This window comes from Crocodylus siamensis, chromosome 8 (genome assembly GCF_052110815.1).
Source record: "Crocodylus siamensis isolate JL-2025a chromosome 8, ASM5211081v1, whole genome shotgun sequence".
NCBI classification, from domain to species: domain Eukaryota; kingdom Metazoa; phylum Chordata; order Crocodylia; family Crocodylidae; genus Crocodylus; species Crocodylus siamensis.
This window is the reverse complement of record NC_143402.1, coordinates 59,871,446-59,895,281: the sequence shown is the minus strand read 5'-3', so window position 1 is coordinate 59,895,281 and position 23,836 is coordinate 59,871,446. Positions and strand designations below refer to the sequence as shown.

Here is a 23,836-nt window from a genome sequence, read left to right as displayed (position 1 = left end):
CATGGCCTGGGTCTGGTACTGGGTACTGCAAGCACTCCACTCTCTTACACCTAATGGGAGTCTGATTTTTCTTTGTGGCAGGCTTGTTACCACAACCCCATCTTGCCCCATCCAGTGTCTTGCATTTTTGTGCAAGTGGCACTGTTCATAGCCAGCAGCCTGATTCAGTACTAGCAGGCATCCCTGTGAGCTAAAATATGTTCTATGTGAACTGGGCTGGTTCAGTTTGTGAGCACTCCATGGCAGGGGATGAAGTACCATCTTGCTGAAGAAGTCTATCATGAGGATTATCATGTGGTCCTAGGACTGGGGGAGGTCAGTGACAAAATCAAGGGAGACCATGGCCCAGGGCTGGGGAGGAGTGTGTAGGGGCTGGAGGAAACCAAAAAGCTTGGCCTCTGGATTTTGGTGCAGGAACAGGTCTTGCAGGAGATGATATAGGCCTTGATGTCTACCTGCATCTTTGGCCACAAGAAATTTCAGGCTAGTCTTGATGTGGTTCAGGTGCCCTGACACTGGGGAGTTGTGGCTAAATCTAGGCACCTCTAACTGGGGTTGCCATTTGGGACATACAAACACACCCAGTGATAGGCCCAGCCAGAGATGATGGAAGATACCCCTCTTTAACCTGAATTCTTGTCTTGCTCTTGAATCAGGGGTCCTTAACATGAGGGTGACTAGTAAGCAGGGGATCTTAGCTAAGGGAAGATCTGAAGGTTTCCATCAAGTCCCTCTCCATAATCCTATTTGTGAAATTCTTGGGCCCCAGGATTGTGGATGGGTTCCGTGGTGTCTCAATACTTGTTCTTCCACAAGATGATATCTGCCTTGCTATTGCAGACTCTTGGTCTACAGGTAATTGTAAAACTAAACCTGGAGGAAAACGAGGACCAGCAAGTGTGTTCTCAGTTCAGTCTTTCTGCTGACCAGAGGTATTCCAGGTTCCTATTATCAATCAGAACCTCTACGTAGTGGCAGGCTCCCTCCAAGTGGTGGTGCCTTTCCACAAAGGCTGGCTAGAAGCATCTTGTACTAGGTACCATTCCACAGGTGTTATTTTGCTGGAGTATAAGCATAGATGTGTACTGAAGAAATATAGCAATATTTTCTATTTTATAAAATACCCACAAAACACTTCATATGTCGCAGACTTCATTATGAAACAATGAGTCGAAATTCATTTCTGTGGTCATGTTTTCTCCTTTGAATCTACCTCACTTGCTTTACTAGGTCACAACCAATGACATACAATCTTGTCTTTATTATGAGTCAGGAGCTAAATGTTAACCACTGGAGATCTTCACAGGGCTGGCAGGCCTAATGCATAGTCCACTTCAGAATATTCTGGGGTCTCTAGCACCCATTAAATCTTTGCATAGTAAAAAAGTCCAGCTTTCATCATCTCTTCATGATCAGAAGCCAAGTCTGTCCCAGAGATGATGCCATTATTAGCTGTTTCAGAGATGTCCACCTGTCTAGCTTCTCATAATCCGGACAGGTGGAACGACTTTTGGTCCTTTGCTTTCTCATACAAGATCCAGTTCTGATCTTAGTTGTAATCCAGAATTATACAATGTCATGACTGGGCCTCTGATCAGCCATCCTCATGGTGATGGCCTCAAAATATTCTTTTTGCAGAACCGTCACTGCTTCCCACAACGTGAGGAAATGGCATGGCTCCAGACTGGTGATGGTACCACTCTAGACAGCAATACAGATAGCTAGATGCTGATTCCAAGAGTGTGCAATGATAAATGGAGATGCATTAGCTGTATGCTAGCATTTAAACAGGGAGATAATATCTACTTACAATTGTCCCTGAAAAGAAGAGGACACAGGCAAACAGACAAGTCAGTTCTGGAAGGATGCAAAGCAGTGTGGGACTGTGGCAGAAGAATAACCAAAATCAGAGGCAGTTCAGATGCACATACCTAAAATTATACATTAATTTAATATTCAGTGAATTTAATCTAGTTTCAAGCAGGGGTATAAAACGTGTATTATCTTGCCATTTAAGATGTTACTGAGAACAGTGTTGTGTGAATGCTTGTTATTTTAATAAGCAGCAGTGGAACTTGGCACAAATCGAATTCTCGTCCAGTGTAGACAAGACGCAACTTGGCACCCAAGTTCTCAGAAAATATGTGTATGCACCAGTGATGCTTGGACCTTTCTATTGTACCAGACTCACGTGTGTATCTGGTCTTGCAGTATGCCTAATCACACTCCACAGTTGCAACTGAGGCAGTTTGGAAAAGTATGTCTCTAGTGGCTCTTTTTAGCAGTTTTATTGTTACATTTTTGTTATAGTCTTTTCTAGCCCTCATTCTCTCAAAACACAAGGTTTACATCTTTCAGGGAGTTTCACAAAGGCATACATCACAGTAGTGCAGAAAAAGCTTTCAGGTAGGTAGCTTTCCTTGCTGCCGACTCATTTTCAGTGCTTCTAACACAACAGCAAAATACATCCGATTTTCATCAAGAAACCTTTTCAATGAAGAGTCTGAATTCCTCAGAAAGCCCACTCACCTCTGGGCATTAGCTGAGAATTAACAAAAGGCCTTTTATAGCTAGGAATAAAGAGAATCCAAGAGCAAGCATCCTAGCCAGTGATAATTGTTTATCATAACAAGTTCTCCCTGAAGATTTGTTCACAAAGAATGGAAACCCACTCCTTATTCAGAGGACATTCATGTTTCAGAATCATGAGGTGGCTGAATCCTAATTGCACACACAAACTAACATTTAAAGAACATTAGTAAGATTTCAAAGTCAAGCACTCAAAAGTTAACAAGTAATAGGATTATCATGGCCTCTTAACTTTAAGCGTCCCCCCCACCATGTGCATACACATTATGATACAGTCTCTAATTACATGACTATGTACTTCTTTGCCACAGGAATCGGGCTTCAATCCATGCTCAGATGGGAACATCAGGGAGCACTCGGGGTAGGTAGTAAAGGAAGTGGCTGTCTGTAGAGCCCCTGCTTCATTTGCAGCTGTCACTGGATGGTATATGTTGAATGAGGCAGGGCATTACAGAAAAGAAAGGACAATCATGTTGCTAAGATAGTTAAATGTTGTCGTGTAGAACTGTATGCCAAGCAAATCACTTAAACCAAATGTCTCATGGGTTATCACTAATGTGATTCTTACTTTGTGTGTGTCCATCTAAAAAACCCGAGGGTCTGATTTGCGTAAGTGCTGGGTAGCATCAGACACTGCTGAAGGTAATGGAAGCTGTTTTTCATATCAAGAGTTCTACATCATATTAAAATCCTGAAGACGTGGGTACCTTGCATCTCAAAATGGGCACCCAAAGTAAGGGATACTTTGGTCTTAATTTCTTGTGGGGTTTTTTTCCCCCATCTGGAACATGATACTAATATCTCTCTCACCTCACGGGAGTTTTGTGAAGATAAATGTACTATAATGATGAATACAATAGAACAGCTGTAAAATAACTTAATGATTCTCTTTCCAGAGAGCACTTTGAAGAGTGTGCAGTGAGTAAGGCCTAGGCCCCTACCATGGACACTGAAAATAAAACAATATTGAATAGCTGCTCATAAAGTGAGTGCCTTCAGTGGGGCAGGGGTCTTGTGGAGGGGAAAAAACACAGTATATGATCATGTAACTAAAGGATGTTTCATGATGCCTACAGATGAGGGGGGCCCAGTTACAACTGTACAGGCACCATTGATTCAGGCATTTTTTTTTTTATATTGAGTGTGTGACTTTGTGTTGTTAATGGTCTTTCAGTACGGATTTTTTTGGATGCAATTTCTTAAGTCTTTAAAACAGTAAATGGAAACAAAATAAATGTGTAGTAAAAAAGTCTGGATGTCATCATCTCTTCATGATTAGAAGCCAAGTCTATTCCACAGATGATGCCATTATTAGCTGTTTCAGAGATGTCCACTTGTCTAGCTTCTCATAATCCAGACAGATGGAATAACTTTTGGTCTTTTGCCTTCTTGTATGAGGATCTCATACAAGATCCAGTTTTGATCTTGGTTGTAATCCAGAATTATACAATGTCACGGTTGGCCAGAACCAGATCCAGCAGCACCTTACACTTTGTTAGCCCATAGACTTCTTGAATCAAATAGAGCTCATCAGTGCAAGTGAGGAAGCTATGCGACTGATCAGGTTTGGCTGAATGCTCTTCCCATGAGATGTCAGGGTGGTTGAAGTCATCCATGATGACCATGCATCAAGAGCATGCAGCCTCTGCTAATTCCTTAGAGAATTCATGGTCAAATGCTTCCTCCTGGTTAGGTCTGTAATAGACTCCTACAGTTATATCCCTTTCACCACGTTCTCCCCGTATTCGAACCCAGAGGTTGTCAAGTCTCCTTCTTTGGGTGCCAATGTCTGCTTGTAGGGAAGTGTACTGCTCCTTGATAGAGAGCTACATCCCCAGCCTTCCTCCCGACACGGTCCCTCCTGTACAAGTTATAGCCATCTATACCTGTGGTCCAGTTATAGGTGAAGTCCCACCAGGTCTCTGTTATCCCTATGAAATCATATTTGTTACTGCTTAGCAGAAGGGCCAGTTCCTCCTGTTTGTTCCCCATGCTCCTGGCATTTGTGTACAGACAGCTAAGCCTGCCATTGGAAGCCCTAAGCTTCTTTGTGCACTTAGGAGAGTCCTGTCCTTGGGCTGGGGTTGGAGTAAGTTCCCTGGTGTTACCTCACCTGCTGATTATGTGCTTGTCACTTCCTGGGCTTGCACTGATGGTTGTCCCCTGTCCTGTGGCAATCTTAGTTTAAAGCTCTAACCCTCCTTAGTTTAAAGCTGTAACCCTCTAACCTTAAAATGAGCTCTAATAACTCATTTTCCCTTAGCTTTGTTCTGAAGCAGCTATACAGTTTTGGCTGAAGTTTCCTAAAAATATTCAGCCTGAGGCAGACATCTGGTATGGAGGATTTCAACCTGACTAGTTAGAATCTGGCAAAATTATACAACCCCCAAAACAGGGTCTTACAATGGGGAACAAATAGCAACTTTAATAATATGTAATGTAACAGATCACACCTAGACCATCATCCCCCCTCCATTCCTCCAACAGGATTGTGTCCCTTCCATGGCAACAGCAGCAAGTGGAAAAGATGCATGTCAGCCCTTGAGAATCCTTTGGTAGAAATGCCTGTAATACTTCTTCCCCTTGCCCTATACTCTCCTTCCAGTACATACTGATTTGGAGCTAGTTTCTGGGATGGACAAGGGTGGCCTTATTTCTCCACTCCCAGAGGCCTTGGAGATTACTAGAAACTGGACAAGTAAAAAGTGCATTCTGTTGTCTCAAGAAATAAGCTCTCCTCCTCCCTGATCGGGCACAGGGGAAGTGATAGGCACCATGCCTAAGGGAGGCTAATTTTCCTATTTTCCCAACTGTGTAGCAGAGAAGGGGAAAGAGAAATTTCAAGCCAGCAAGAGAGGTGGAGTGGTGGCTGCCAGAAGAGGTACATCAACTACCCAATCCCACTGACTGTCTCTTGGAGAAATTCAAATAGCCAAATACTGCCCAATATTCAGCCAGTTCCACAACTGTTGTCTTCCAGTTTGTTATCCCTAATTTTAAGTTCTATTCAGTACAATGTACACGTCAGGTGAAGCAAGCAACAAATGAGCTAAACAGAGAGGAAAAAATATCTGCACAAGGCAATTCCTTTTTGTTTGTGAAAGTAGATCCCCTTGGGGCTTTACTTCCACATTGCCAAAATCAGGAGTGTTTGCATTTGTTTTTACCCTGGTCTCCCTGTATCTTTATCTGATATTGAATTTGATAAGAGAGAATCTGTGATAGCACAAGAGCTGTGGGCAAAACCCATCTCTGGGAATATACTGAGAAAGAATAGAATCTGAACCAGGTCTTTGAACTCAGTGCCAACTGTACCCTTGTGATGTATTAGTGGCTACACTTCGGTTTATTGCCAGGATGTCACTTGGACTGGTGTAAATGAAGTTTCTGTCCAACACCACAAACGGATCCAGATCTCTGCTGAAGGTAAGACATTTTTCTAACTAAAACTGATAATGGTCATGATCAGAAAAAGGATTTTTTGCATCCCAGAACTTCTGGCTAAAAGTCAGCCTGCTTCTTTTCAAAAACACTAAAAACAATTGCTCGTCTGGAGAAAAATATTATAGGGTACAGTCTCCAAGGTTTAATATTTTTACACTCATCATGGTGTTACAACTGATAAACACACCATCATTACAAATGGTTAGGATAACCTACAGGTCTATTGAGACGTACTCAGTCTAACTATACATTTTTTGCTGAAACTTACCATGATACATGTGATCACTCTCTTGAGCTGCCCCGTTTGGCATTCAGTTGACCTGATTTTTCTGTTTGGTAAATCCAGTTCCCATACTCGAATGGTCCCACTGTAGCCAAAGAATACACATCACAATTGAATTCATACATGCACAAATCTCTGAGTCCTTGGAATAATGCACTGCTGAAAAAAACCTTCAGTATGTTCTGCCTGGGGTCTATCATCTAGTTAATATAAAAGGAAAAAAGATACAATTCCAGATAAACAAACAAAAGAAAACAAAAAAATAATCCATTGTATCTGTAAGATAAGTTTCTGATGACTTCCATCAGGTTAGCCAACAATAGCCCAGAAGTGCAGAAGTATATACTGTAGTCATAGGGACAAGCCACCTCAGTATCTTCCTTTCCCCAGTTACACATACATGGGTGGGACTTTGTGGAGTCTCTTAGTTCTGAATAGATTGGAAAATAAACTATCCAGGGCAATTCAAATAACTTCTCAGTACTGCAACTTCACTGCAACCAGATATCACCACCATATCTATTACACAAAAATATTATATTAAAAGAATATCAATGCTGAAAAGTCAAGCACTGAAAATTTAAGAAATGCCAGAATTTAGACAGCATTTACAACCTTAATTCAGTCTTCTTATCATCATGTGTTATGATGCAGGCTTAAAGAATATAAGCAGTTATGGGTTTTTGCCACAGGCTGCTGCCTCATTTATTGTACGACTACTATAATTATTTCACAGTACCAGTACATAAGACAAGATATCAATTAGTACTGTTCTATTGCTGAGATGTTGTAACAGAGGGCATCAATGCAGTTTCATTCTCTGTTTCTACCTGCTAGCAGACAGCATAACTGAAAAGCTTGGATGGGGTTGTGAGGTGTTTACAGTGATAAAACAAAACAACTGCTGCTTTCTCTTTCTTCTTCCCTTACCCCACACTCTCCCCAGCTCCACTGTGTCCTTTATTTTGTCCCATTCACAACCCATCTTCCCCACATCATGTTCATTTTTTCTTTGACGCATTTAGCAATCATTCAAAAAAGCCCATTTCAATTTCTAATGGAAAAAACCCACCAAAATCAACAAGGTAAGTGGATGGACTGACAAGCAAGAACATTAGGCCACAGACCTACTCTTCTCAATATGCCTTTGTCTCCCTTTTTTAATATGTTGTGTAAAACATCTAGCAATTCTGGGTGTCATTGCTATGATTCTCAAGAGCCCTTCCAAATTTTTTTAATGGGAGCTACAGGCTTTCAGCATCTTTGAAAACCAGGGGAGATGCAAGTAATAATACATTCATCCTGCTGCAATGACAGCTTTGCACTGAAGGGCTCTCACACTGTTGCAAGCCAGTGGCTAGAGGCTGCTGCTGGTATAGGTAAGAAATAAATTGATGACCTGCAAGGTGTCACTATTCCTATATTAAAAAGCTGTTGTTCAGAGTCATTTGCTGACTGCTTTTCTCATGTAAACATTAGGAAGAACATATGGGGAATGAGTACAAACCCCTGCCAACAGCCACAAAAGTTGCACGCTGCTCCTTGCACATACTGCTTTAAAAGCTTACGCCTATGTGTAGAACAAGCAGAAATACCTCCTGGGGACAAGCTGAGATAGTCAAAGACCCCTACAAAGCAATAGGAAAAACATTAACACTGTTTCTTAAGTTTCCTGCCACCTAAATAAACAGTTTTTGTAAAAGGAAATATGTTTGTGAACTTTTGTCCCTCAGAAGCACTTCTTTCTCCTTGTGTAGACAAAACCTTACTTTCCAGCACTAACGAACATCTCATCTCTGCATCTGGAAAAAGCCAGGACAGTAGCATTTCCAGCACCTTGGGCTGAAGCAGGACTGCCACAGATGGCATCTCTCTTAGCTATGCTCCATACGACCACACTGCAAAACAGAGGAGGGAGATTAGGTTTCAGCTTAGCTGAGTGGCTTGAAAACATCATAGATCAAAATGAGTCTGACCATCTTCCCAGCCTAGATGAATAAAGGGTTGGGGTCACTTTACAGATATTTTAACCAAGGGAAATTTTCAGTCATGTTATCTTACCTAATAGATATGTGTACTTACAATTCATGCCCCTTCTTCATAAAGTAGTTTAATGATTAATGATTTAATGGGCACTTGTCCCTCAGCATCTAATGACCATGATTCATGATTCAAAATCATGTCTTCTGTTATCAGTAGAAATTGATTTGATGGGTCTAATCCTGTCCTCACCATAAAGACACTACCCCAAGGGTGTCAAACATATGGCCCAAATGGAAGAGTTCCACCTAGCCTGCCAGTACTCCGTCAGGGTACTGGACATTGGGGGTGGGGCTACTGGGGTGTGGCCACCTGCAGAGTTTGGGGTGCCTGGACATGGATGAACATGGCCATCAGCAGCAGGGGGTAAGCAAGGGCTGTGCAGACAGCGATGATATGTCAGGCTTTCAGGCCTAATTTACTGTGAAATACCATATTTTATTGCATAGAATACACCCCCTTTTCCCAGAATCCAGCTGCTGGAAATTGAAGTGGACAGTGTATGTGAGAAATATGGTAAGAGCAGGTTCTGCCATTTAAGGGTGAAACCAAAAGTAAAATCAGTACAGATCCACAGGAAGCAGAACAATGAGCAGGCTCAACTCCTTACCTACTTAGTTACTTAAAACAAGGACAAATCTTTTTGCATTGATTCTGACTTTGAAAAACACAATGTATATAATATTCCAGGGCATGCGTATGTGAGAAAATATGGTGTGTGCTGTGTAGGCTGGGAGATGGTATAAATGACACCAGCTTAGTCTCCCCCTGCCTTTTGATGCTTACTAGAAACAAGACTCACAACAGGACAAGGGGGCAAAGCACTGGAGCCCAGTAGCTTGTTTCCTCCTCACATATGGAAGCTGTCTCTCTCTCTCTCTCACCTGGCCCACACCTTACAGGGCCAGTCAAATCAGGAAGGAGGGAGAATCAATATTTAAAGTTTCTTACTTGCCATCATCCTGGCCTCCCAGTGACACCAAAAAAAGGTCATTTGGAGAGAAGTCCAGTTTTTCTACTTTTCCCTTGTGAAGCGACAGCCGGGCAAGCAGCTCTTTCTTCTCATAGTCCTACAAAATGATATCTGCCTGAGATCCAAAGCACAAGGGGTCAGAACAAGAGTAGTATTCAGAATGTACTTTGGTGCTTTTGTAGCTAAGTACCACGATTCAAAGATGTCAGTCTAAAGAACATAAAAGCAGCCTTCTTTCCAGCCCAGGGCTCCAGAGGTTTAAGTACTGTTCAGATTAGCCCCTCTCAGAAGCACCAAATTTGTCACTTTAATAAATGTGTTTCATTTTAAAGTCAATGTAATGACAGGGCCAACAAGTGCTAAAAGAAGAAAATGCTAGTCTCTTCCTTGCCCTTTTCAAAAAGCAAATGTATTAAACTTCACAGCAAACCCTGTGAATAGGCAAAAGTGAGGCACAAAGGTGAGATTCTCAAAGTATTAGACATCTGAAGATGCAAATAGGTGCCTAGTGGGATTTCAAAATTCCTTAATTCAGGAGTCAGCAACCTACAGGCTGCAGGCCAGATGTAACCAGGAATCCAATCCTATGTTTTATGAACAGTGCATTGATCCCCTGTTGCAGCCTAGCAGTCAGATCCCAGCCAAGTTCTCCACTCTGCATCTCATTGTGGCGGCTCACTGCTTTTGCCTGGCAAGCCCAGCTTGGAGAAGGACACTTCAGATTGGTGGAATATTTCCACCAATCAGGTAACAGCTGGGAGGGGCTTGCCCCACCCCTGCTTCGAGGCGGTGGTGAGGAGCCCCTGGACCTGATTGAAGACTGCACTTTTCAGGTCTGGCAGACATCAGGGGCAGGGCCTCCAGTGTAAATAAGAGCCCACCGTGCTCAGATGCAGTGAGGGACCATGAAGAGAGAGGAGCTCCAGAGATGACCATCATCTGGACCCTGCCTGAGCCAGCCCTGGGAGCAGCTCAAGGGCCCCACATGGTGCGCAGGTCAGCACATGGGGAGTTGGCCCTGGGAGTAGCTCGAGGCTGCTCAAATTAGCCCCAGCTCTAGGCTGGATAACCAGAGCCCTGCAGTATGGCTCAGCATTAAACTAAAAGAGCCTGGTGCCCATAGCAGGGCCTGGGAAGGGGAAAGACCCCTGGCGTGAGGCTGGTGACACAGACCCGGTGAAGGCTCCCTGGGTGCCCCGCGTTGGGCACATGGCCCAGAGGGAAGAACCAACTCAAGGCCAATGGCTCCAGGAGGCCTGAGACAGTGTGGAGACCCAGACGCCAGATCAACAGCCCCCAGAGGAAGGACCGTGAGTTACCGGGAACCCAGGTCCCGTAGGGGAGGTGCCCCTGGGCAAGGGGCCTAGTGGGGAGAAGACCCTATTCCATTTGAGGGCCCAAGTGGTTGGAACCCAGATAGGGTACGTCTAATAACTGGTATAGTTATGTTCCCCATTTGTTATCTATTGTTAATGTTGGTGTTATAAATAGTTGGATGTATTAATTCTGTATAATGGGCTCTGTAAGGATGTCTTTATTAGCTAACCCACTTGTGGTACAATTGCTGGATTGACTGTCCCGGGATCCCCTCTCTTCTGGGCCTGAGGCATGGGTACTTACACAAATGCCCTCCCTAGGGCCAACTTCTTCCAGCTAACGGACCTTTATATGTATATTTGTATCTATATCTGGTATTATATCCAACTTAAAGAGTTTTATTCTATATGTTGGTAACTCAATAAATTGTATATAGTTAAGAACTTTGGGCTACTGTATAGAAGAAAGGGGGATCTGCTTGAAATTCTGGCATCCCTCTCCTGCCTACCCATCCCATCCAAATGAGAATAGGGCACACCATTACATGTACCCGGGTTACATCACAAACAGCCAGTTAATCGGCTTGCTGCCAGCTCCTGTGGAGGGCTCCATGCAGTTCCAGCTCCATGTAGTTTTAGCTCTGGCTCCATGCAGAAAGCTGCTTTATCTCGCACAAGCAGTAGGCTCTGCTCACTGAATTAGCTACTCTAAATTGTCTCTCACCAGATCTTGCAGGAAGGAGGACAGGAGATCGCCCCTCTGCTGAAAGCAGAAACTGGGGTGCAGCAGGGGATGGACGATCCATAGAACAGTCCAGCTTGCAAGAGGTGACTTGCCATTAAGATACGGTTGCCTTGCCTTAAGGGACTTTGGAGTCAAAGTCCCATTTTTAAGAATGACTCAGTCATGTAACAGTTGAAACCCCATTATTAAATGCCCAGGTCACTTCTGAAAGTGAGACTTGAGCTCCAAAGTCACAGGCACATTTAAAAATAAGTGAGTTATTTAAAAATCACATAGACAATCAGAAACAGATCCAAGCATGCATTCAAAATAAACCCCAGTCTCCTGCAATAGCTTTCCTGCCTTTGCATTTGTTTTCCCCTAAAACAAAAACTTCAGCTATTGTTTAAACCAGTACTGCTTGGCCTTCTGGCCCAGCAAGCCAGATGAGTGCCTCAGAGCCAGTCTTCAGGCCAGATTTGCTGTCTGTGGGCCAGCTTGTAAGAGCTGCCATGTTTTTAAATTGTTACCCACTGTTGCAGGGCACAAAAGTGCCCTGCTCCTAGAAGGGTGGTAACTGCCTGGAGGAAAAGCCCAGAGAGAGAGAGAAAGAGAGAGAGAGAGAAGCCCAGGTGCACGTTACCATGGCAACAAGCCAGAGGGTAAATTAGCCAGCACCTGGTCAGCTGACCAGAAGGGACAAGGCCCTGGGCCCAAATAAATCCCAGGACTGGGCCCAGGGAGGGCAGTTCGCTGCCAGAAGCCAAGGGGGAAGGAGCATCGGTAGTTTGGATGAGGCTATTAGGGGAAGGAGGAGGCCTCATAGGGAACCCACAGCAGCATGGGGACCCCAGTGCCAGAGAGGGCACAGTAGTCGGGGTGACCTACCCCAGCACCAGAAAGGGCGCAGCACTTTGTGGGGCTGCAGGGCGCAGAGTGAGACAGGGCCACAGACAGCCCAAGCACCGGGGGGCGCAGCATGAGACAGGGTTGTGGAGAGCCCAGGGAGGAGAAGGGGGCCAGATTATAACAAGGCCCAGACCAAACAATGTCAGTACCATCAGTGAGGCTTGGGGTGTGGTAAAAGGGGCGGTTGGAGCCATGCATATTAGTCATAAGGCTAGGGTGCCCGGAAACACCCATTGTAAAACAGGACCCACAAGGGGTCTGGGAGCACACGGGGTCAGAGAGAGTCCAGCAAACAGTGTCCAAGAGGACTTTAAAAGGCAGACTCCTTACTTTATATTTTCCATCAAAGATGTGGCAGCTGAGAACTGAAGGTGCCCAACTGAACTGAATTGGCATGGAAAAGGGGCCTTGGGAGATCATGCCCATCCTTATGGACCCTGACCCGTGACACCCACTTTGAAGCCCATGAAGGTGACCTGCCCAGGAATAATGTAACATCTGCTCAGAGACACAGCAGCACAGGAGACATTGTTAATGTGACTGTGCAGGAAGCTCTGGCTGTTGTTCAAGCTTTCAGTAACCACAGTGCAGCTCAGCGGATAGACGAAGTGCTCCCAATCGGGGTGGCAGGTCAGACCTGCATGCATATGTTAGAAATGGAGTATTGTTAGAAATGCACAGCTTGCATCTTGCACCCGATAAGAAAGAAACACTGCCAAGGACTTTTTTCCTTTCCCAGCCTTGCCACAGCTTTTCTTATGCTAAATCGCAGACTCTCCCCCAGCTTCTCCCTAGCCTTTCTCATACAGATTACAGAAGCTGGAATTCAACTGACCGTATCCTTGAAAAGGGGGGGGATTTGAACTCTTGGTGACCTATAGTAGTTTCTGAACATGCTTAATTAGCTGATGCATATTTACCTCTCCGCCCTGCATACTTAAGTAGTTAATTATACTATACATGCGATGTATGTAGTGATGTAACCACATGTATGCTTGTATGAAATGGAAGTGAGCTGTAAGAGTTCCTGTTTCTGCACACATGCCCAGGAGGGAGAAGATAAATATTCCCTGCAAAATTCCTTTGTTGGTTCAGAGTAATCTGAGTTCTTGACTCTGCTCTGACCCTATTTGCAAATACACCTTTTGTGCCATCTAATGAGTGTGTGTCTGTGATTTTTGTGGCCTCCAGAGAAATGAATCGTTTTATGCATCACATATGCCCCAAAAGGAAAAGGTATCAAGGGCATATAGCTGCTTAACAGCTCCGCAGACTCTTCAGCAAACACCTGCCTGCAGCCCCTGATCCCCAGGAGCACCGTGGCTCTGACTGCAGGGAACTGAAAGCAGCATTGTATGATGGGACCATAGGGACACAGCCAAAAAATTCCCAGGGAAGGGAGCCCGGTGTGTCTGGGCAGGCCAAGGCAGGGGGAGAGGGTTTTGAGCAAGGCAGCAGCAGGGCTGCCTGCCCCAGCAGCTAGGAGGCAGGGGAGAGAGATGCACCCTCACGGATCCCTACCTCCAAGATGCACAGGGGGAGGGAGAGGAAGCAGGAGACCAGGCTTGCAGTGCTTATGCTGACCCACCAGCTGGGAGGCAGGAAGGGCTGGGTTGGAGAATGCTGGTCTGGGGCAAGCTTCCCTAGTGCGGCTGAGCAGGGCACTCAGAGCCTGGCTTCTGGTCAGCAGTGCTCACAGCCACCTTGCCTTGCCCTTCCCTAGCCTAAACCATCGAAGCCAATAACAACCTGCAGCTCCAGCGCCCATGCTGCGTCCTTCTGAGATGCCATCACAGAGCCCAGTGCAGCCGTGTACAGCGGGCAGTAGGCAACCGTGCCTGAGCCCGAGGCCTCAGGCCCAACAGCACTTGGCTCCACTGTGCTGGGCACAGTGCATGGGCCGTGCCCTGGTGGTGCAGTCTGGGTGGCCCTGCCCACAGCTGCTGCTGGGACTCTCTGCGCCCTGGCCTGGAGCCGGGACAGCCTGCATGGACCGGGGCTGCTTTCTTTACTGGGGTCTTTATCAAGCCCTTTGTGCTCCTTAGGTTTGTATGACATCCTTAAGACCAGAAAGCCTTGTAAGATGGGGGAAAAGTTGAAAGTGAAAGAGATGCCAGGGCTAGTGAAGAACAAAGGCCCTGCCTTGTAATAGAATTGACACAAGATGTGTTACTTAATGGGAAATGTCATAGATTTCATAGACATTAGGGCTGGAAGGGACCTCGGAAGATCATCAAGTCCAGCCCCCTGCCCAAGAGGCAGGAAGTCAGCTGGGGTCATAGGATCCCAGCAAGATAAGCATCCAAATTTCTCTTGAAGGTGTTCAATGTACATGTTTGAACCACCTCCGATGGCAGGCTTTTCCAGACCTTGGGGGCTCGGACAGTAAAGAAATTCTTCCTTATGACCAGCCTGAAACGGTCTTGCAGGAGTTTATGACCGTTCGACCTCGTCATCCCTTGGGGGGCTCTGGTGAACAAACGCTCCCCCAAATACTGATGGTCACCCCGATAAACTTATAGGTGACCATCAGATCACCCCTGAGCCCATGCTTTTCCTGGCTAAAGAGCCCCATAGCTCTCAGATGGTCATCGTAAGGTCTGTTTCCCTGACCCCTAATCATGCATGTGGCTTTTCTCTGGACTCTCTCAAGCTTCTCCACATCCTTTTTGAATTGTGGGGCCCAAAACTGGACGCAGTACTCCAGCTGCAGCCTCACCAAGGCCGAGTACAAGGGGAGAATGATGTCCCGGGATTTGCTCGAGAAGCATCTATGGATGCACACCAGCATTTTGGTCGCTTTACTAGCCGCAGCATCGCATTGGAGGCTCATGTTCATCTTGTGGTCGATGATGACCCCCAAGTCTCTTTCTTCCATTGCGCTAGCCAGCGTTGCATTGCCAAGTCTATAAGCATGCTGCAGGTTTTTCCTCCCAAGGTGGAGAACCTTGCATTTTTCAGTGTTGAAAACCATCAGGTTCTCATCTGCCCATTTGCTGAGCCTGTCTAGGTCAGCCTGGATCACCCTCCTGTCTCCAGGTGTGGATGCCTTGCCCCAAAGTTTGGTATCATTGGCGAACTTGGCCAGTCCGCTCCTGACTCCAATGTTCACATCATTAATGAAGATGTTGAACAACATGGGTCCAAGGACAGAGTCTTGGGGGACCCCACTGGTCAGAAGGCAGTATGATGATTGACTTCCATCAGTTACCACCCTCTGGGTCCAACCAAGGAGCCAATTTCCCAGCCAGTGGATCGTGGTGGACCTAAGGCCACAGCTAGCCAGTTTCACCAAGAGGTGATCATGGGATACTAGATCAAAGGCTTGTTTGAAGTCAAGATATATGACAATCAATCTCTTCTCCCTGTCCAGGTGATAGGTCACCTGGCCGTAAAAGGAAAGGAGATTGGTCAAGCAATACCTACCCGCAACAAACCCATGCTGGCTATCCTTTAGGATGTTGGTGTCGGCCAGTCCATTAAGGATGGCCTCTTTGATAATCTTTTCTAAGACCTTCCCCAGGATAGGGGTCAGGCTGATGGGCCTGTAGTTTGCTGGATCCACTTTCCTCCCTTTCTTGAAGATGGGCACCACATTGGCCTTCTTCCAGTCTTCAGTCACTACACCAGAGAACCAGGAGTTCTCAAAGATCTGTGCCAGGGGCTGGGCTATGATGCTTGCCAGCTCCTTGAGTACCCTGGGGTATAGATTGTCAGGGCCAGCTGACTTGAAGGTGTCCAGCCTCTCAAGCTGTTCCTTCACAAGGTCAGCATTGATGGAGGGCAGGGAATCTCCCTCACCCAGACCTCCCCGTCCCATAGTGGGCATGGGAGTGCCATGGGTACTTTGTGTCGGTCTTTCATCAGTCCCATTTAATAGGTTCACTTTTTCCTGGGTGTCAGTTGTTAGATGTCCCATCTGGTTTCGCAGACGTCCAATGTTGCCCTTGCTTTTCCTCCGGCTCCCCACATATCTGAAAAAGGACTTCCTATTGTCCTTGATGCTCAAAACTAGTTGGAGTTCAGTTGCAGCCTTGGCTTTCCTGGTTTGCTCCCTGCAGGACCAGACCAGTGCAGAATATTCCTCCTTGGAGGTTAATCCCATTCTCCATCCTTTGCAGGTCTTTCTTTTTAGCCTCAGGAGGTCTGCTAGATCCCTGGAGAGCCAGGGGGGCTGCTGTGCCCTCTTGCTGCTTTTCCTCCAAGATGGAATTGAATTAGCTTGTGCATTGAGGATCGCTCCCTTGAGGAGCAACCACTCTTCCTGAACTCCCCTCCCCCTGGGGTCATGGTCCCTTAGGACTTCACTGAGAAGCCTCCTGAGCTAGTCAAGGTCAGCTTTCCTGAAGTCAAGGACTTCCGTTTTGTTGACTGACTTGCCAGCTTTACAGCGGATGGTGAAGGTGATCAGCTCATGGTCGCTGTCACTCAGCTTCCCATCGATCACTAGGTCACTGATTAGGTCAACCCCATTTGCCAATACCAGGTCGAGCAGCGCTTTACCTCGCATTGGCCTGTAGACTTCTTGAGTCAGGTAGAGGTCATCCATGCACAAGAGGAAACTTTGCGACTGCTCAGATTTTGCTGAGTGATCCTCCCACGAGATGTCCGGGTAATTGAAGTTACCCATGACAACCGTGGTCCTGGAGCATGTAGCCTCAGCCAGTTCCCGGGTGAACTCCTGGTCAAGCTCTTGACTTTGGGTGGGAGGTCTATAGTAGACTCCCATCATTGTGTCCCCTGTGCCATGTTCCCCATGTATTTTAACCCAGAGGGTCTTCAGTCATCCATGCTGGTTGCCAATATCAGCTTGCAGGGATGTGTAGCTTTCCTTAACATAGACAGCTACACCTCCCACCCCTTTTATCTACTCTCTCTCTTCTGTACAGGGTATAGCCGTCTATACCCATGGTCCAGTCATGGGTGGATTCCCACCAGGTCTCTGTTATCCCTATGATGTCGTAATTATTTGTGTTAAGCAGGAGGACAAGTTCCTTCTGCTTATTACCCAAGCTTCTGGCATTTGTGTACAGGCAGGCAAGTGTCCCCTTGGGGGCTCTTGCCTTGCCCACAGATTGTACCAGGGCTGGGCTTTCTTAAGTGCCTTTGTTCGCTGGCTTTGCAAGGGTTGCTCAGTGGGCCAGCAATGGCAGTAGTCCCCCTGTCCTGCAGCAGGCTTAATTTAAAGCCTGGTGGAGCAGGTCAGCCAGCCTGGCTGAGAAGAGCCTCCTCCCCAGGGGAGAGAGGTGGAGGCCATCTCTTCCCAGCAGCTCGCTGCCTCTCTCGCCAAAGAGCGGGCTGTGGTCATGGAAGCCAAAGCCTTCCCGATGACATCAGCGCCAGTCTTGGTTAACTAGTTAAATATTTAAGTGTGCACACTCGCATAGTATTTGCCAAAGGAGGAAGGAAAATGGTCTGAATGTCTTGCACCAGTTTGAAATTTCTGCAGAGCAGGTGGTTATTAAAAGCTGCTCAAATGACTGTATTCAGTGTCAGGATTTTCTGTTCAGCAGAAATTCTGCATCAGGTACTCTGAATTTGACTGTGGTGGTTTTGTCTTGAATTTAGGTTATCCTTTTCCATACAGCATTTTATGTTAAATTTGATTTTTTTTTAAAACTCCAATGGTATCTTTATCGTATAACTTGGAAAATCTGCTTGCAGACTTGCAATCAATGAAGCAGCTTTGCCTGGTGAGAGGACTGAGCAGGCCAGATGTTTCTGCGAATTTTGTGTGTGTGTGTGCGTGTGTGTGTGTGTGAGAGAGAGAGAGAGAGAGAGAGAGATTTCTTTGAAATTGGTAAAGCTGTGAGTGGGAAAGCTTGACCTACGGTGCAGAGGTCAACCTAAGCCAAATCCTTGTGTGAGCCACCACTTGGAAGGCAGTACCTAACTGGGTTGTCAGCAGCAGGGATTGAACTTGGGACCCCTGGATTCAAAAGTATGAGTTTCTACTACGAGTGTTTTTTCAAAAAAATAAGTTCTAAGGCCTTTATTTTCCCTCCCAGGACTGTAGCAGGCTTATCAACTTTAGAGTTAAAATTAGCCAAAAACAACCAGAGGATGGGCGTGCCATGCTGAGTGGGTGGAAGCTATGAGAAAATAAATCTCCCAAGGTTGAATGGAAAGTAAACCTCTTCCTGAGGACCTGCTTTCACTATGACGTTTGGGGTTTGTTTTTTTTTAAATGTACATATGTTCTTCAGAGTAACAAATGTGCATTATTTATCCTGAAGTGAAGACAAGGCCACCTCAGTTTTACCATGAGGTAAACTCAGCAACATGCCTTGTCTTGATCATTTTTTAAATCTGTCATGCCTGTTATTAACTGGGGTGGGGTGGGGGGAACATGGCTAAGACCTAAGTCTGCATACACTTGGTTCAGTACCACTTCTGGTGGCCAGTGTCTTTCCAAGCACCTGCAGGTGACATGAACAACACGCTGGGCAGCTTCACCACTGCCTTTTCCTTCTGAAACTGGTTGGGATGATGTAGTTGGGGATGGTCCTGCTTTGAGCAGGGGGTTGGACTAGATGACCTCCTGAAGTCCCTTCTAACCCTCACTTTCTAGGATTTTATGCCTTTCAATGCCAGCTGCTGCCAGCCAGGCCGCCTATGACGCCACTCAGGAGCCTGAGCAGGATCCCTCTGGCTGGGTGCCAGCAGGGTATGCTCCTTGGCATTGCTGTCTCCTTTCTTTCTGGGAACGAAGCTGGTCACTTCTCTGCACCAGAAAGTCCAGAATTGCCCATTTTTATGTCTCAAGGGATCAGCCTCCAGCCTTCTCCCACAATGAGCAGGGAGCCCTGCTTTAGACAGGGCTGTCCTACACCTCAACAAAGCCTCTCCTAAGGATAGGGCAACCAAAAGCCCGGCTTTCTGAACAGGCTGGTTTATCCTTGCTTCAATCATAGGGCCACTCAGCCTGGCACAATGATAGGAAACTTTCCTTCCTGGAGATCTAGGCCCCTGGCATGGAGGGCAGCACCTTTACTCAAAAGCAATTCTGTTTTCTACAACATTTTCACCTGTGTTTTTATTTGTTCAAAGGACATTGTCATTGCGAATTTGTATTAGGGAAGCTCTTTTGAGAACTGCATCAGAAGTCACAATTCTGTTGTGTTACATATTATGGAAACAACAAAAAAGGCTGCCTCTACCAATATGCCAACCTTTTTATGAGCCACTTCGAAGAAAAAGTCCTCAAGAACTGAACCATCAAACCCATGCTATACTTAAGAGATATAGAAGACATCTTCAACATTTGGACTGAAAACCTGCAATCTGACTGATTTCCATTACAAATTCAATAGTCATCACACCTCCATCAGACTATCTCTTGAAAACTCCAGCACCAACATCTCCTTTTTAGACACTATGATCTATATCCAGAAGGTTAAAATACAAACCACTATATACAAGAAACCCACAGACCAACACATGTCTGTACAGAACCAGCAGTCACCCTAAACACACCAAGAAAGCTGTAATATATGGCCAAGGCTCCAGTACCACCAAATTTGCACTGAGGGGAACACTCATGATGATCACCTCATAAGTCTCAAACAGGCCTTCACTCAACAAGGATACTCCTCCAGAGAGATAGATCGCATTTTTGAAAGAGCCACCCAGATCCCACTTAAATATTTGCTGAAATACAAAAAGAAAAGCCCCATGAATTGCACAACATTAGTTATGACATATCATCCTTCCCTGGAGCCTATGAGGAAAATCCTCAAACAATTGCAACCTGTACTAGAAGAAGACCCAGTCTTTAGAGATCTTCCCAGAACCACCCATCCTAGCCTCTAAACCAGGGGCGGGCAATTATTTTGGGCAGAAGGCCGCTTACTGAGTTTTGGCAAGCCATTAAGGGCCATATGACAGGCAGCCCAGGGCAGATAGATATTAATTTTATAGGGGCCCTGCAGGCCAGATAGAATGGCCAGGCAGGCCACATCTGGCCCCCAGGCCGCATTTTGCCGACCCCTGCAAACAAGCACTGAACCTTGCTAATATCATCACCAGAAGTCAATTTTCTACGGCCCCAAACACACAAAATGGATCCAGAACATGCTGGGACAAAAAAAAAAAAAAGTAAAACCTGCCAACACTTCTCCACCACTCCACAATAACTACACCCCACAACAGAACCATCACCATTCCTAGATTTTATACCTGCACCTCCAGAAATGTAATGCATCTCATCCAGTGCACCAAATGCTCTGATGGAAAATATGTAGGAGAAACCAAACAACAAATGCGCACCAGAATGAACACACACTGAAAATCTCTCAAAGATAAAAAATACCCAGTTACCGGTGGGTGCACCCTTCTCACAAGACAGCTGCTCTCTCTCAAATCTCAGTTCTGATCCTCAAAGGGAATTTACAAAACACCTTTTGTAGATAAGCCTATGATCTTCATTTCATAAATCTAGTGAATACAAAAAATCATGGACTAAATATAGACATTGGATTTATGGCACATTATATCCTGCCTGCCATCTGATAATCCCAGGTAACCACTGCATTCTCACAGACCTGCATTTTGCATATTGGCTTCTGTTCCACCCAGAAGAGCACAAAACAGTAGACTCTTCCTGTGCCTGAAGGGTGTTTGTGCCTGGCAGCTTGCAAAGAACAATTTTTCCAACTATTTAGTTGGTCTAACAAAAGATACCACATTTACCCAAAGAACCTTGTCTGCCTATATCCTTAGACCAACATGGCTACAACCAACTGCCCCTACCAAAGAATTTACAGTGCAAGGACAAGAAAAAGCATATAAGCTCCAGCAGTGGATAAAACGAGCAGATGGAGCAGCAGGGAGTAACAGTGAGACAATTATAATCATAGTATTGAAAGTGGTCACATATGTTCCATGTCATGGATGGACATTTTTATACATACCCTGCAGTGTGGAGAAGGACACCTTTTAGGTTAAATAAAAATAAGTTGAAGTGCTTCCAATAAACCTTATCAATATTACATTATTGTTGAGCTTTCACATGCACAACAGGCAGGAAATTCAATCTTGGTTCTTACAGTGACAGTAACTTGTTCTTCTGTGTGTACAGCATTTTGCATTACTCTGCATAGCAAGTTGTCAGATTCATGACTTAATAAACTCAGCCACACAGCACATTTGTGTTATAGTTATTGTGAGGATTCTCCATTTGTGTTTAAATTCTTGGTCTGGACACCCACTCATATCAATATTAATGTTGAATTTTATTGATTTTTTTTTGATTTTTTTTTAAAGAGAAAATTAAATAAAAAAGATCCAATTTGATCAAACTGTCTTGACAATAAACCACTGTACAACTCCAGATACAATACGTGCATGTCTGCTATACTGCACATATTTAAATGTCAGGGCACTTAAATGATTGCGGTGGTATGTGAATATTTTTGGAGCTCTCTGCCTTCATATGCAATAATGGTACATTAAAATAAATTAAATGGACTAAATCCATCCGTGGTATAAATCCATCAAATTAGTCTTTGGCATTACACATTTAGCCCATTGTATATTTTTATATCCTTCTAGTTAAAAAAAGATGAAACATAGGATTTCAATATTAACCTGGATAGAATAACTGTAGTTACAGAGGAGTTCAGTCTCCAATGACCTTTCCAACCCTAAGGTTCTCGGTTGAGGTTCGCATTTAGTGACAGAGGATGAGGAAAAGGCTGAAGTGCTCAATGACTTTACCTTGGTTTTCACAGGCAAGGTCAGCTCCCAGACTACTGCACCAGGCAGCACAGTCTGGGGAGGAGGCAAGCAGCCCTCAGTGGAAAGAACAGGTTAGGGACTATTTAGAAAAGCTGGACATGTACAAGTCCATGGGGCCAGATGTGATGCATCCAAGAATGCTAAGGGAGTTGGCCAATGTGATTGCAGAGCTGGTGGCCTTCATCTTTGACAACTCACGGTGATCAGGGGATATCCTGGATGCTTAGAAAAGGGCAAATATAGTGTCCATTTTAAAAATGGGAAGAAGGAGGATCCAGGGAACTACAGACAAATCAGCCTCACCTCAGTCCCCAGAAAAATCATGGAGTGGATAGAAAGCTGGCTGGACTGTTGGGTTCAGTGGGTAGTAGTCAATGGCTCAATGTCTAGCTGGTAGCCAGCATCAAGTGGAGTGCCCCAGGACTTGGTCCTGTGGCTGGTTTTGTTCAATATCTTCATTAACAATTTGCAAGATGGGATGGATTGTACCCTCAGCGAGTTTGCAGATAACAACACTAGAGGGTATGGCTAGGATTCAGAGTGACCTAGACAAACTGGAGGACTGAGCCAAAAGAAATCTCTGGAGGTTTAATAAGGACAAGTGCAAAGTCTTGCACTTACTATGAAAGAATCCCATGCACTGCTACAGCCTGGGGACTGACTGGCTAAGCACAGCAGCTCTGCAAAAGGAGCAGAGGGTTACAGTGGACAATAAGAGGGATAAGTCAGCAGTGTGCCCTTGTTGCCAAGAAGGCTAACAGCATACTGGGCTGCATTAGTAGGAATGTTGCCAGCAGATCAAAGGAAGTAATTATTCTGCTCTATTCTGCACTAGTGAAGCCACATCTGGAGTAGTGTGTCCAGTTTTGGGCCCCTGTAACAGAGGGCTCACTTGGGGCCAGTCTCAGAGTGGCCCACCCACCTGTTCCTGGGCTAACCACCCCCATTCTTGCCCACCATGCCTTGATCTTAATTAATTCATGGATGTTAATTAGCAGGAGGCTGCCCATTTACTGCCGCAATGCCAGGGGGCACTATTTGCAGCTCCATTCCTCCCCTACACTGCAGCCCAAGCCTCACAGATGGCATCTAGGTGTTCTCATTATCACCAGCCCCACACTGGGCACCAGACTTCTCTAATCAGGACCCCTCCAACATCCCTCCATTCAGGCAGCCTACCCTGCCTTCATTCAGCTACCAAGCTCTCTGAAACTATTTTTCCCCTCTCGGGTGTAGTCCCCCCAGGACCTTTGGCTACCAGCCCTGGCCCACCTCCAGGCCAGTCAGGAGGCCAGGCCCTCAGCTCTTGGGCATCCCTCATGGTGGGCCCCTGGCCCTTTCGACCATCCTGGTCCTGGCCCCAGCATGGGGCAGTCAAGGGTACTCTCTTGATCAGGTCCAAGTGTCTAGCCCCTCTCTTTCTCTCCTGGGGTCTGCCCTCCAGGCCCTACAAACAAAGGGGTCACCTACCCAGTAGTGGGGGCTAGAGGTTAAGGCACCCCTATCTACCTTTCACCAGGGTGATCACTGGCCTGGCATTTCTTGGGAGCTCCTGCACCACTGAGAGCCCCACCAGGCCACCCACTCAACAGGGTGTAGTTTTAGGCTGTACCCAGGACCAGGAGCCTCCTATGCTTCCCCTACAGCTCCTCCTTTACCTCCAGATGATATCAGCAGCCCTTTGGATAGGCAGTATTGTTGCCTAGCCTCTAGGCAGAGGAACTGCACTGTTTATATGGGCAGCCCCTGATCCCAAAATGGCTGCCTTCATCAGGCACCTGGCAGCTGCCAGCTCCAGGGCCTTAAAGTGGCAGGCACAC

At 45.8% G+C, this 23,836-nt stretch overlaps 1 pseudogene; it reads right to left on the bottom strand.

Moving 5' to 3' along the window:
- Positions 1 to 1,806: 1,806 nt before the first annotated feature.
- LOC149858823 (cilia- and flagella-associated protein 52-like) lies at positions 1,807 to 14,069 on the bottom strand (annotated as a pseudogene).
- Between the last annotated feature and the right edge of the window lie 9,767 nt (positions 14,070 to 23,836).